At 43.2% G+C, this 13,256-nt stretch overlaps 1 protein-coding gene across 3 annotated transcripts in view; it reads left to right on the top strand.

The window, feature by feature from the left end:
- The first annotated feature begins 246 nt into the window (after positions 1–246).
- The window catches only part of jak1 (Janus kinase 1), a 154,774-nt gene continuing 141,764 nt past the window's right edge, over positions 247–13,256 (top strand). The window contains exon 1 of one of the 3 annotated variants that reach the window (XM_069938345.1): positions 247–331. The gene's annotated coding sequence lies outside the window, so the exon portion shown is untranslated. Of the gene's footprint in view, positions 332–599; positions 1,133–7,058; positions 7,282–13,256 lie in introns of those variants that run through there. The other 2 variants (XM_069938344.1, XM_069938343.1) reach the window with 2 other exon arrangements.

Raw genomic sequence — 13,256 nt, 5'->3', positions numbered from 1 at the left:
AGAGGGGAAGAACACGACTAAATTTCGGGATTTTTTTTTGTTCATAGCATGGTAACAAGTGGTGTTTCTTAAATAACTTTATTAAAGGCGGCACCCATAATATAGAAATCGTTCGGACAGTATTAGAATACTGGGTGTAGTTCAAAGACCAAAAAAAAAGATCCAATCAAGTGACTGATTCGATTCCGTGCATAATTGTCAGCAGGAAATGATATCTGCAAATGCAAGTCGTGCAAGGTAAGTGAGTCGTGGATTTATTGCATCTGGGAACTTTGTTACTTCAGCTGATCCGGATTCCGGCTGTGTGAAATCGATGGAGAGGCCATCGTTTGTAAGTTAACATGATCACTTATAACTTAACCCAGTTACATTGGGAACGTTTCAAATACGGGAATAGTTGATGGGAATAGTTGTATTTTCGGGCTCCACCGTTAATTAAAAGTAATAATATTTCTCATAGAGATATTCAGCTACTTTCTCGCAATCAGATGGGAAACAAGCCTCGTTCTTATGGCCGAATCAGATCACATCTTTAAATGTTTAGAATTTCTCAATGTTACCTTCTGGGAAGTGTTATCTGTGCAATGAAGTGGGCAGTATGCTCTCACCACGGGGATGGCCCACAGATCGTTCCCTTTCGACCCAGTCAAAAGGCGTAGTAAGATCATGAGGTTGTATCAGTTAATTCATTGGAGGTGAAACAGATTACACTCGGGATTTTCAAATGTGAAAACCGAACGGACTACTGCTTTAAAAATGTCGAAGTTTGAAGGAATTGTCGCAAGCCTTTTAAATCAAACGCATGTTTCAAAGCTTGCCTCTGCTAGTTCAAAGCTGGTCACAGACAACACTCGCTGTTTGCAGCGAATGGGAGAAATGACCACCTCGGTGCAAGATGCGACGGACCTTGCATCTGACTTCCCGTAAAGTTAATTTGGATAAATGCACTCCGCCTCCGCGCTTTGATCCAGGAACCTACATTTGACGTGAAATTGTTCAGTAAGGAATACTTGGCGAACATTCAAGTTTCTGTCCGTGTAGTGGAAATCCAGTATTGTCTTTGTCGCCGATTTCTCTTCTCCAGAAGGCCAAATATGATGGGAAATGTACCAATCGGCAAGGAGTATTGTCGGTAAATATCCGCAACCTACGTTTTCTGGTACTTGTGTTTGCGCAACCGTTTCTATTCATTGCGGAAGTTTCACCTCTTGTGTCCTGACAAACTTTCTGCTTCGTTTTATTTCTCTGCATGGGGCTTGGTGTCCTCGGTCGGGTTTTCCCACAGCAGGAAAGCTTAGAATAGATGATCTCCACAACGTAGATAGGACATTTTTTATTTCAATAATACACTGCAGCCATTGTTTTTTTTTTTTGGGGGGGGGGGGGGAAGTATATAACTATATGGGGAAGGAAAGAAGACTTCACAATTTTGTATTGAACTTCAGCCCAATTGCAAAATGTATAATCACAATTGAGAAGTGGCATATGGATAGTTAAAGATACTGTTGATGAATAATGTTAGTTGTGATACCCAAGATAAAAAGGCTGGTCTTTAACATATTAACAAACCAATAAAAGTTTGCAGATGATTGATGCAATCTTATTAAAGAGGATAGGTCATTTTCCGAACACACATCATGAATAGTGGTGCACCATATTCTGACTTCTGACTTCACAAGGTCCATGGCTCCCATTTTTTTTTTGTTTTAATCAAATTCTACTGCATACTTCATAATATGCTAAATTAAATGGTAATTGTTTTAAAATGTAGAATATGTGCTGGAAAGATTGTAGCCAAATAACATCGGGCTTCATTGTTTTGTTTTGGCTAGTTCATTTAATCATCTCTAGTTGCAGGAACAAAAAAAAATCTTCAAACCGTCGACAAATAGAATTTAACTCCATATTTCATTTTAGCTTCACAGATCATGCACATTATGCTGACTACAGAAAATCTAGAGAAATACAAAAGCTGCAGATGCTGGAGTCTTGAGCAAATAAAGAATTTGGAGGCACTCAGCAGGTTTTATAGCATGAGTAGAAATTTTCAGTCAACATTTTGGGTTTGAACCCTTCATCAAGACTAAGAAAGAAAAGGGTGAAAATCCACTGTTCATATCTCTTTTCCTACTTCTGTACCTATTTAATTTTTTTCTCTTTCTTTCCCCATCCTCCCTTCCTAGTAATTTCTCCCTCTACCTGTCTCTCCACTTCTAATGCCTTATTTCCCATACTCTGTGACCTCTTGGCCCTCCCAGCTTCTTTCCTCCTTTAAATATGTAATTTCACCTATTCTATCTTCACCTTGAACGAAGGTTCACACTGAGACATTGACTGGCCATTTCTAGCCACGGATGTTTTCTGAACTGCTGAATCCCTTCAGCAATCTTTTGTTCCCATTAGAAAAACTAACTGATTTAAGATGAAACAAAATGGATGTTGATCTGAATTCATGATAATTACTTTTGTTTAATTTTGGTCTGTTTGAACATCAGTTCGCATAACCATTCATTACCAAGTGATGATCTATTTGTAAGCACTTGTTGGCCTCTTAATATGAGACATTAGATATCTGTGTGAACCATTCTCATTTCCTCTTTTATAAAACAACATTTTCATAGAAACTAATTACTTAATCACAATCCTTAAATGGCAGGTATGGCATTGATCAATAAGAATGCCATTTAGCTGGAAAGGGTGCAGAAAGATTCACAAAGTGGTTATTGGGACTAGAGAACTTGAGTTGCAAGAAGAGTCAAGATAAGCTTTTTTTTCCCCTGAAGTGTTCGAAGCTGAAGGGGTGACCTCTATAGAGGTATCTGAAAGCACGAGGGTCATCCATAAAGTGAATGATCATCACTTTTCAAAGGGGAGGAGAGTCTAAAACAAGAGGGCATCAAGGACCTAACAAGCACAGCTGATACAGTGCAATAGGTGGGTATAGAATACTTGGAATTCAAAAAGGCATTTGAATAAGATGCCACACAAAAGACTTCTTCATAAGATAAGCATGTATGATGATGGGAGTAACCTATTATCATGGAGAGAAGACTGGTTAATCAGTAGAAGGCAGAGAGCTGGGATGAATGTGTGTTATTCTGGTTGGCAATTAGTGTGCTATAGTTAATGAGCCCATTATAAATTATTTGGAGTGGCAATTGAGGCTAGTGTTTCTAAGTTTGCCAATGAGACTAAGTTCTGTGGAAAAATAAATTGTGTTGAGGACATGGAGTCTGCAAAAAGATGGATTATGTGAGTGGGCAAGGGTCTAGCAGTTAGTACATGTGAGGTCATCCATTTTTGAGGAAAAACTGCTAAATCTGACTATTATTTAAACAATGAAAAGTTGGAGCATGCTATTGTGCAGAGAAACCTGGGAGTGCTTGAACATGAATTGCAAAAAAATAGTTTGCAGGTAATCAAGAAGATAAATGAGATGCAAGCCTTCATTGCTGGAGGTATTGAATTTAAGAACGGGGTTCTATTGTAATTCTGCAGGGTACTGGTAAGGCTTTGAGCTGATAAAGTTTGCCGTGTAATCAATCCAGTTGACATCTTGCAAATAGTGCAGCATGTGAGACACAGTACAGAAGTGCAAAGTTACAGAGAGAGATCAGATGGTATAGAACAAATGTAATATTTTACTATTGTGAGATTCATTCAGGAGTCTGATGACAGCAGGAAAGAAACCACCCTTGAATCTAATGGTGGATGATCTCACACTTGTGAATCCCTTCCTGATGGAAGGGGATGAAGAGTGTATGGTGGGGTGGGAGTAAAAAAAAACAAAACATGCTGGCTGTTTTTCCAGGGCAATGGAAGTTTGGATACAATCATGATGGCTTGAGCCATGTTCACAGCCCTCTGCAGTTCCTTGCAGATTTGGGTTGACTAGTTCCCATGCCACTCCTTGAGAAACCCTGATAGGATACTTTCAATGGTGCATCTTAAGAAGTTGTTAATGGATGCAGGTGACAGTCTTCTGAGAAAATAAAGGTGCTGGTGTGCATTTGTGGCTGTTGCATCAAAGTGGATGGAACAGGTTTACCCTTGGAACTTGAAGCTCTCTGCGATGCCAAATTTCCAGAGTCTTCTGAGAAAATAAGGGTGCTGGTGCACATTTGTGGCTGTTGCATCAAAGTGGATGGAACAGGTTTATCCTTGGAACTTGAAACTCTCTGCGATGCCCACCTCAGCCATGCTGATGCAGACTTTGTAACAAGCTCTGCTCCTTTTATGGAAAACTTTAACCACCTCCTTGGTCTTGCTGATATTGAGGAAAAGGTTGTTGAAAAGTCACTCATCCCTCTATCTCTCTTCTGTACTCTGACTCATCATTGTTCGAGATCCTGCCCTTGACAGTGGTATCATCTGCACATTTGGACGATGGAACTATGTGTGATTCTGGTCTCCTTGTAGTAGAAAGGATATACCAGTTTTGAAATGGTGCAATGGAGATTCACCAGGTTGATTCTAAAATGAGGGGGTTAGGTTATGCGGAGAGATTGAGTAGACTACATCCATTCATATCCAAGTTTAGAAGGATGAAGGGGATCTTATCAAAACATCAAAAATCAAGAAAGGAATAGCTTAAAAAAAAGCAAAGAGAGAGAGGTAGATGAGACTAGATCTAGGGGACTTAGCTTAAGTATTCAGGAGAGTAGATGTAAGACACAGATGAGGAGGAGTTGCTTCTCCCAGAGAGCAGTAGATCTATGGAATTATCTGTACAGTGAAGCAGTAGAGGCTTTCAGACACAGATATATTAATTTTTGAATAGTGGGGAATTAAGGAGTTATGAAAAAAATGGTGATTAAGTGGAGTTTGAGTCTATGGCCAGATCTGCCTGTCCTTTATGTACAGATCAGACCTTCCCAGAAGAGGTCCCAATTATCCACAGATCTGAACCCTGCCTCCTACACGAAATCTTAAGCCACACATTCATCTGCTACAACTTCCTATTCCAACCCATTCTGGCATGTGGCACAGGCAGCAATCCCAAGATTACCAACCTTGAGGTTCTGCTTTTTAATTTCTTTCCTAACTCACTCTACTCCCCCTTCAGGACCTCATCACTACTCCTAGCCATGTCATTGGTCCCCACAACATCTGGCTGTTCACCCTCCCCCTCCAGAATGCTGTGAACTCGATCAGAGATGTCTCTGACCCTGGCACCTCGAAGGCCATGTACCATGCTGGAGGCTCGATCTCACTCACAGGACCTCCTAGCCAATTGCCTAACCAACAAGTCTCCAATTACCATAGCTCTCCTCTTCTCCCCCTTCACTTCTGAGCTGAGGGCCCAGCCTCTGTGCCAGAGATGTGACCACTACAGCTTGTACCTGATAGATCGTCTGCCCTCAACAGTATACTTATTGTTGAGGGAAATGGCCACAGGGGTGCTCTGCACTGTCTGCCCATTCCCCTTCCCTCTCCTAACAGTCACCCAGTTACCTGCCTCCTGACATTTGGGGGTGACTGTCTCCCTGAAGCTCCTCTCTTTCACCATCTTTGCCTCCCGAATGGTCTGGCACTCATCCACCTCCTGAACTCTGTCTTCCAGGAGCGGCAGCTGGATGCACCTCTTGCAGGTGTAGTCCTCAGGAACAATTGTGCTGTCCCAGATTTCCTACATGATTCACTTGAAGCACTCCACTCCCCTACCTGCGGTGTCCATTAACTCTTCAAAATACAAAGACAAATATCTTACTTGGTCTTACCATGCTGGAAACAAGGTTGTCCTCAGATAAGACCAGGATGGCAGGGCAGGAGTGTATTAGAATAGTTGTCCAAAAGTAACAAAGGCACAAGTAAGGGTTGAATTGAATTATGATAATGAGGTGATGTGAATATATGATCTAAAGCTTGTCTCAGGATCACATATCAAACAGGTGTAAGGACAAAATACAGAGTAAGGCAACGGAGGGCGTGACAAGGACTGAAGATGATGGCTCAGTTATTTGGAATTTCAGTGGATGAAATATCTGGGCATTTTTTAATTGTATTTCAGGTGTGCATTTTGGAAAGTGAAAGGTAATTTGGGGGTGAAGTTGAAGTAGCTGTCGTCGGCATGCAAATTGTGGTTTTTTTTTTGTTAACGAAATTGGTCAGGAACTATCTGTCCTTGGGGGCGGGTGGAAATAGTAAGGCACTTGCGATTGGAGTGCAGAAAGAGCGGAGGAAGGCGAGGATGTCGGCGGAGAGAGTTTGGAAGATCTTGTGTGTGTGGGGATGGGAAACACACCTCAAAACTCGTGAACGAGCGGGTTCCTTTGGAAAACCGAAGGGTTTCTGCCGTTGCTTGGAAAGTACTGAACCAGAGTGATTGGTGGTGTCTGTCATGATGTTTGATGAAACACCCAGTTTCTTTGCAGCCATTCAATAAAATGCACCTGGATTTCTAATGGATGAACGCGTGTGATTATAAAAGGTTTAGGGAGGGGCATGCTAACTGACTTGGGGCTCTCGAATGCCGCTGTCGCCTTTGATGGAGATGAGGCCCAATCGATACCTAAGAAAATGCAGTGACAGTCAGCGTGGTGCAGTCGGAGTCATTGCGGAGTTCCCCCTTCGCTCGTCCCCTTCCCTTCTGCGTGCGCCACCCCGGTCCCGCACCACCGCTCAGGGGCGAACCAATTCCCCCCCCCCCAAAAAAAAACCCCGGCAGAAATGCTGCAAGGATTCCGCATTCTCACAGTAGCCATATGGGGTAAAGCTGGTGATAGAACTTTATCATCTCCTTAGGACGCTGCGAGACCTGCTGAGTTACTCCAGCGCGTCTATTTTTTAACTGCAATCACAGCGTCTGCCGACTTTCCTATTTCATTTTAACCAGTTACAAGCACACATTCCAAAACGCTCGGAGTCGTTCGCTTACTTGAAGTTCTCGATAATTTTTCTGCTGGCCTTCGTGAGGGCAGACTGTGAATGCACCCATGCCTATTTGAACCAAAGCTTCAGGCGAAACTACAATGCCCAGGGTTCTTTGCGAGTCGCGGGGGCTTTGATCGGAGGAGCGACGGTCACGTGCTTTTGCCGGATTCGGCTCCTCCCGCTGTCAATCAGAGCGATTCCGGGATTGCCGACCAAGTGCAGCGAGGTGGAAGTGTTGGTCGTGTTGGGAAGTTTCACCAGTCAACGCAAACCAGTAAGAATAAGCGAGGAGTCGGCAAGGCCGTCCTCACACTTCTTTGTCCAAGGGGCAAAAACTGTAGGGGTTCACTGGATATTTTCCGAGGAGAATGATGAGATAAAAACGAACAGCCTTTCAACAAGGAAGTGGTGAGTAATGCGAAAGAGTCGAATTGAGTTAATTGGTATCGTTTACTAAATGGGAGCGTAATTGCAGCATTTTATTTCTTCAGATACGTACCACGCATTGAAAATTGTAATGGATAATGGAAAATACCAGGGGTGACATCAATTATGTCCAGATCGTCGCGATTCCAATTATTTTAAAAAGGAAGGGATTGTTTTCAGACGTCAACGGGATTTCCCCACTCCCGCCCCCCACCCCCCCCAACCCTGTTCGCCACCCAAAAGCATAGCACTGTCGGTGTGGAGAATATTTATCCATTTATTAAATTCTTTGGATGGTATCTTGCCCAAGATACCATTTTCAATGAAATTTGAAGGGGCCCGAGAGACTGGGAAATGGATTTCCCCCTTCATCCTATTTCGCAGAGAGCAGGAATCCAAGTCTGTTGATCGGAAAGATCAAGGCATCCGCACCAAGTGTTTCCATGTTGAAAGAAGGGATCGGTGACATCCTTTTTATTTCAACCTCTAACTGCCTGTGACTCCTCCAACAGTCATATGACCATAACATCTTTGGCACCTGTAGGTATAACAAGTGGCGATCAGTAACCTTGCTTAGAGAGAGGTCAGCAGGTTCGAAATCAAGGAAAGGGTAAAGAAGAGTTAAATTAGTATTTGGGGAGTTTTTTTTCAGAGCTTATGGTTTATTCTTTAAAAAAAAGTAACAATGGTGCACAATCAAACTCAAACCGAGTGATTAAAGTCTTTAATAACATAATAGCATGCTGCTGGTTCAGTTCCAAGGCAGGTATGGAGGGGGGGGGGGGGGGGGGAGAGAGAGACGAGACACGGGAGTCTCAGCATTTATTGGGAAATCTTATGGGAAGGAATTACAGGGTCAGAGGTGGGCCAGCCTGAACAGTATGGTAATGTCATTCATGCTCCACCACATTCACCCCTTTTTAAGTTCAAGTCCGGCAGGGTGAAGTGTGACAGAGTCCATCGTTACAGTTCATGTAGTCTTTTACAGTTCACAGATCCAGTTGGTCCGGAGGCTTTGGCTGCTGCTGTGATCACCTCAGGACCAGCTGTGGAGTTGACGGTTCCTGCGGGCTGTTGATATTCAGTGGGCTGAATATCCAGGGGCTGAACTGTTGTTAGTCCAAACTGGTTCAGGGGGTGTGAGTGTTTTTGGGGTTCAGTTAATGGTTGTTGTCAGAAATAAAACTTCTCACACATGAGTCTCTTTAAAACTGATGACACGACAAGCTTTATTTACAAGTCTGCAGAGTTGGACTCAACTGGCTTCTCACCAGTTAAGCCCCGATACATGCAGTGCATTGATTTTTATACCCTTATTGTTTGCCCTTCCCCTTCTTATTAATACTGTTTTAATTGGTTAGTATTGCAAAAGCATTCTAAGTATAACTGCATTTTTAATTATCACGTTCGTTACGTACGCTGCGAACTCTACATACACTAAATTCTGTTTCTCACCCTTCTTATCAATCTTTTGTCTCCTGCATGTCTCTCACTATGACCATGAAAAGATATGTTTAAAAAAACATATCCAGCTGAACCTTTTGTCCTTGGCTGCTAGTAAGCTCCCTGTCCGTTCTGGCTTCCCTTTTTATGATTAATCATCACATTTTAACTTAAGCCATTTTAACCTAAATTCTCTATATATAACAATCCACCCCTTTCTCTCTTTAAAATGTGTGTATTATATATATATGAATGGGGATTTTAACTCGGGGAAGAGAAACGTTTCATGATAAATTAATCTCGTGCTGAAGTAAAATTCTAACGGGGTCTCCCATCCCCCTGGTTGCATAGCCTGTTGGACCATGGAAATCACCAGGCTGCGTAGACAGGGAATAATACAGGGCAAAATAAGTAGGAGGAATAAAATACCTCCGATTACCCACAATAAGGTACGCCACCAGGTTCCTCCAAACCATTTGTCCATCCAATTTAATTTTGCAAAAGGATGCCAGGTTTGAACAGGTACATGGGACAAAGTACGAATATTATCAGCGATTTTTCGAATGGCTTGGCCATTATCATCAATCTGTAAGCAGCAGTTAGTCAAATTAAGCTTTCCACATACACCTCCTTCCGTTGCTAGGAGATAGTCTAGGGCCAGACGGTTCTGATATATAGCAGAGCGCATTTGACCTTGCTGGGATGCAAGTAATTGCAGGGCTAGAGCTGTTTGATTTGTAACAATTTCAAGGACTGCTTGCAAGCGAATAATGCGATTTAACATATAAATAGGAGTACGATAACCCCAGGATCCATCTTGAGCCCATGTAGCGGGACCATAATATTGAATTATGCGTTCTGGAGGCCAATCATCTCCCCATTGTCCCAAATGTACCGTGCTAGAGCGGGGCTGACGGTGTAATGTATCAAAAACCTTCACTCCTAATTTATGACCGTGATCGTGGGGTAGGAGGAAAAATTCTGGGCGGATTATTCCTAGGAAACAAGTTCCACTCCACTGTAAGGGGAGACGAGTATAAGCTTTATTACCACATACCCAGAATAATCCATTTGGGGATACTCCATACCCCCTTTCCCAAACTCTTTTAAGAACAGGGTTTGACTGGTATGGTCCTGTGATGGTGGAACTGGTACAATTCCAAAACTGAATACTGCTATTAGACAGGGGTAGGCAATTAGTTTTAAAAACAGTGGATAAGAACCAAGTCAGGGGTTTAGGAAACCAAGTGAAAATACCAGGCGAAATGCGAATCCATACAGCCTTGCAGGGACTTTTTCCTACTGGGTATTTGCCGGTTCGTGAGAGACAATAAAAACCAGAGGGGATGTTAGAGAGAGACCAAGTTTCTCTTGATCTCGTTCGGTTAGTTGTCCATATTCGGGAAATCATGGTCAATGAATTGAGGGACTCCCCCCACCAAGGCCATTGCTCTGACATCCGTGGACCCCCGCAGACCCAACAATTGGTTACATTAAAAGTTCCTGCAATTTTAGTTGCAAGATCTACAAAAAGGTTATCTCCCCCAACTGCATGACCGAAACTTTCATGGTTATTTGGATGGACTCGAACTAAGTCCGGCTGTCTTAAAGGGGCAGGCACTTTCGAGTGTGGAGTGGAACTTTTCATTGGAATAGTACGCTGGTGTATGCAAAACCAGAGTCCATCAGGGCATGGTGGGCCTGAGTCACCCTTCCAACCGTTAAGAGGGAAAGGAGTGGTATTAGGAATCTGTATATAATGACCCATATTATTTCCTTCTTTTTCCACACAAGGGGTATATGGATGTTGGGTGGTATTTTCTGCCCAGCATTTCTCAGGAACTGAGGTATGGGAAATAAAATTACCCTCCTTTCTTCCCCAAATGTGGTCCTGAAACAGGACCACTGTGTCTCTGCATTTCTTACATTTCACACCTGATAAAGACATAGGCAAACTAAGAAAAATCAAAGAACATAACAATAACATTGTGAATCAAGTCTTTCTGCGAAATCGCAAGGTAAGAGGTTTTTCTCCAGGAACACAAGTCCAATCTGAGTTCGTATCAGGGTCCTGAGGCGCCTCTACAGGTCCCTTAAATCTGGATGCATGCGTCCACCCCTTCTCTCTTGTTCGTGCTGCAGCCTCTGTAGTTAAGAGAACTTGGTATGGACCTTCCCACTGGGGCTGGAGTTTTTCAGTTTTCCAGGTCTTGATGAGAATCCAGTCTCCTGGTTCCACTTTGTGTAAAGAAAAGTCTAGAGGCGGTGTTTGTGCCAATAGTCCTCTCTTTTGTAAATCTGTAAGAGAGCGTGACAGTGCCTGTAAATAGTTCCTAACAAATATATCCCCTTCCCCCAAGGTGGGACACCCCTCAACTGTACTCCAGAAGGGAAGCCCAAACATCATTTCATAAGGGGACAATCCTACATCTTTTCGTGGGGCAGTACGAATTCTCAATAAAGCCAGGGGCAGACACTTTATCCAAGGCATTTTAGTTTCCACCATTAACTTTGTCAATTGGATTTTTAGTGTTCCATTCATACGTTCGACCTTACCTGAGCTTTGTGGATGCCAAAGGGTATGTAATTTCCAAGAGACCTGTAATGCATCACAAATCAATTGCTGGATTTTTGAAGAAAAATGTGGACCCCTGTCTGAGTCTATAGAATCCATTATACTATATCTGGGGATTATCTGCTCTAGGAGGAGGCGAGCTACTGTAGAGGCTGTAGCATTTACTGTTGGGAAGGCTTCCACCCATCGGGTAAAGTGATCTATTACCACCAATAGATACTTCCATCTTTGGACTTGAGGTAACTCTGTGAAGTCGATCTGGATACGTTGAAAAGGGCGTATGGCTAATGGTTGACCTCCCATGGTCCCTGTTCTCATTACCTTCTTATTAATTTTTGTGCATAGGTGACAATTCTGCACCTCCTGTTGGGCCAAGGTGTAGATTCCCTTACACACATATTCTCGAAGCACTGTGTCACATAAGGCTTGGGTGCCCCAGTGGCTCTGATGATGCAGGTGTTTTAAAATATTGCGAGTTATTTCTTTATTTAGAACCATTCTTCCATCTGGTGTCTTCCATGTTCCATCAGGCAGCTGGCTTGCGCCCAGCTGAGCCATGTCCTTTTCTTCCTTAGCAGTGAAAATGGGAGCCTTCTTTATGCCTTGTCTTATTGGGATTAAGGTCAGCAAACGGACTTCTTGTTGCATGGCTGCCCTTTTGGCTTCTTCATCAGCCAGTCTGTTTCCAATTGCTGTCGGGGTATCTCCCCTCTGATGGCTTGGTATGTAGACCACTGCTATTTCCTGGGGTAATGTCAAGGCTTCTAAAGTCAGAGTAATCATCTGTTCATGTGCCAATTCCTTTCCTCTTGATGTAATTAGACCACGCTCCTTCCAGATCTTACCAAAGGTATGCACTACCCCGTATGTGTATTTGGAATCAGTGTAAATCGTTCCAATTTTCTTTGCCAGTATTCTGAGGGCTCTCTGCAAGGCATATAGTTCACAGGATTGTGCTGACCAGCTTCCGGGTAGTCTCGTGGATTCTACTACTTTCCAAGTATTTCCTTCTATTATAGCATACCCACTTCTTCTCATTCCGTCAACACATCTGGCGGAGCCGTCAATGTAGAATTCATATCCTTCTCCCAGCGGAGCATCGCAAAGGTCTTCTCGGGTCTTGGTCTGAAGATCTGTCAACTCGACACAGTCGTGCTCCACCTCTCTCTCTGTTTCACTGCCGTATAAAAACTGAGCTGGGTTGCAGCTATTAATCTTTGCAAACTGTAGATCTTCTCCGACCATTAAAATGGTTTCATACTTTAATATGCGAGAGTCAGTCAGCCATCGATGGGCAGTTTGTGTTAATAAAACACTCACAGAATGGGAGGTGTACACAGTCATCTTTCCTCCAAAAGTAAGTTTACGTGCTTCCTCTACCAACAGAGCAGCAGCCGCTACTCCCTGGATACACGTCGGCCATCCGCGAGACACTGGGTCCATCATTTTGGAAAGGAAAGCCACTGGGTGTCGCTGACCGCCTTTTTCCTGTGTTAAAACTCCCACAGCTGTTCCTTGGTTATGAGTGACAAATAGCTGGAAGGGCTGTTTTAAAGAGGGCAGAGTGAGTACTGGGGCTCGTGTCAGGCGATGCTTCAAGTCCTCAAACCATCCCTCCTCCTCCTGGGTCCATTTCAATGGATATTCATTTTCATTTGTCAGCTTTTTATACATAAACTTCACCAAAGCTGAGTATTCCTCTATCCATAACCTACAGTAACCTAAGAGTCCCAGGAATTGTCTTATTTCCTTCTTATTACGGGGTAACGGCATTCTAGTGATTCCCGCAATCCGTTCAGGGGTAATCCGTTTCTGTCCTTTACTTATCTGGTGTCCCAGATATACCACAGTTCTCTCAACGAACTGTAACTTGTTCCTGGACATCCGTAGACCCTTTTCCCCCAGATAATTCAAGAGTCTAATTGTATCTCCCCTCATT

This window comes from Narcine bancroftii, chromosome 5 (assembly GCF_036971445.1).
Source record: "Narcine bancroftii isolate sNarBan1 chromosome 5, sNarBan1.hap1, whole genome shotgun sequence".
Taxonomy (NCBI): Eukaryota; Metazoa; Chordata; class Chondrichthyes; order Torpediniformes; family Narcinidae; genus Narcine; species Narcine bancroftii.
Note: the sequence above shows the minus strand (reverse complement) of the source record. Positions and strands in the feature narration are given on the sequence as shown.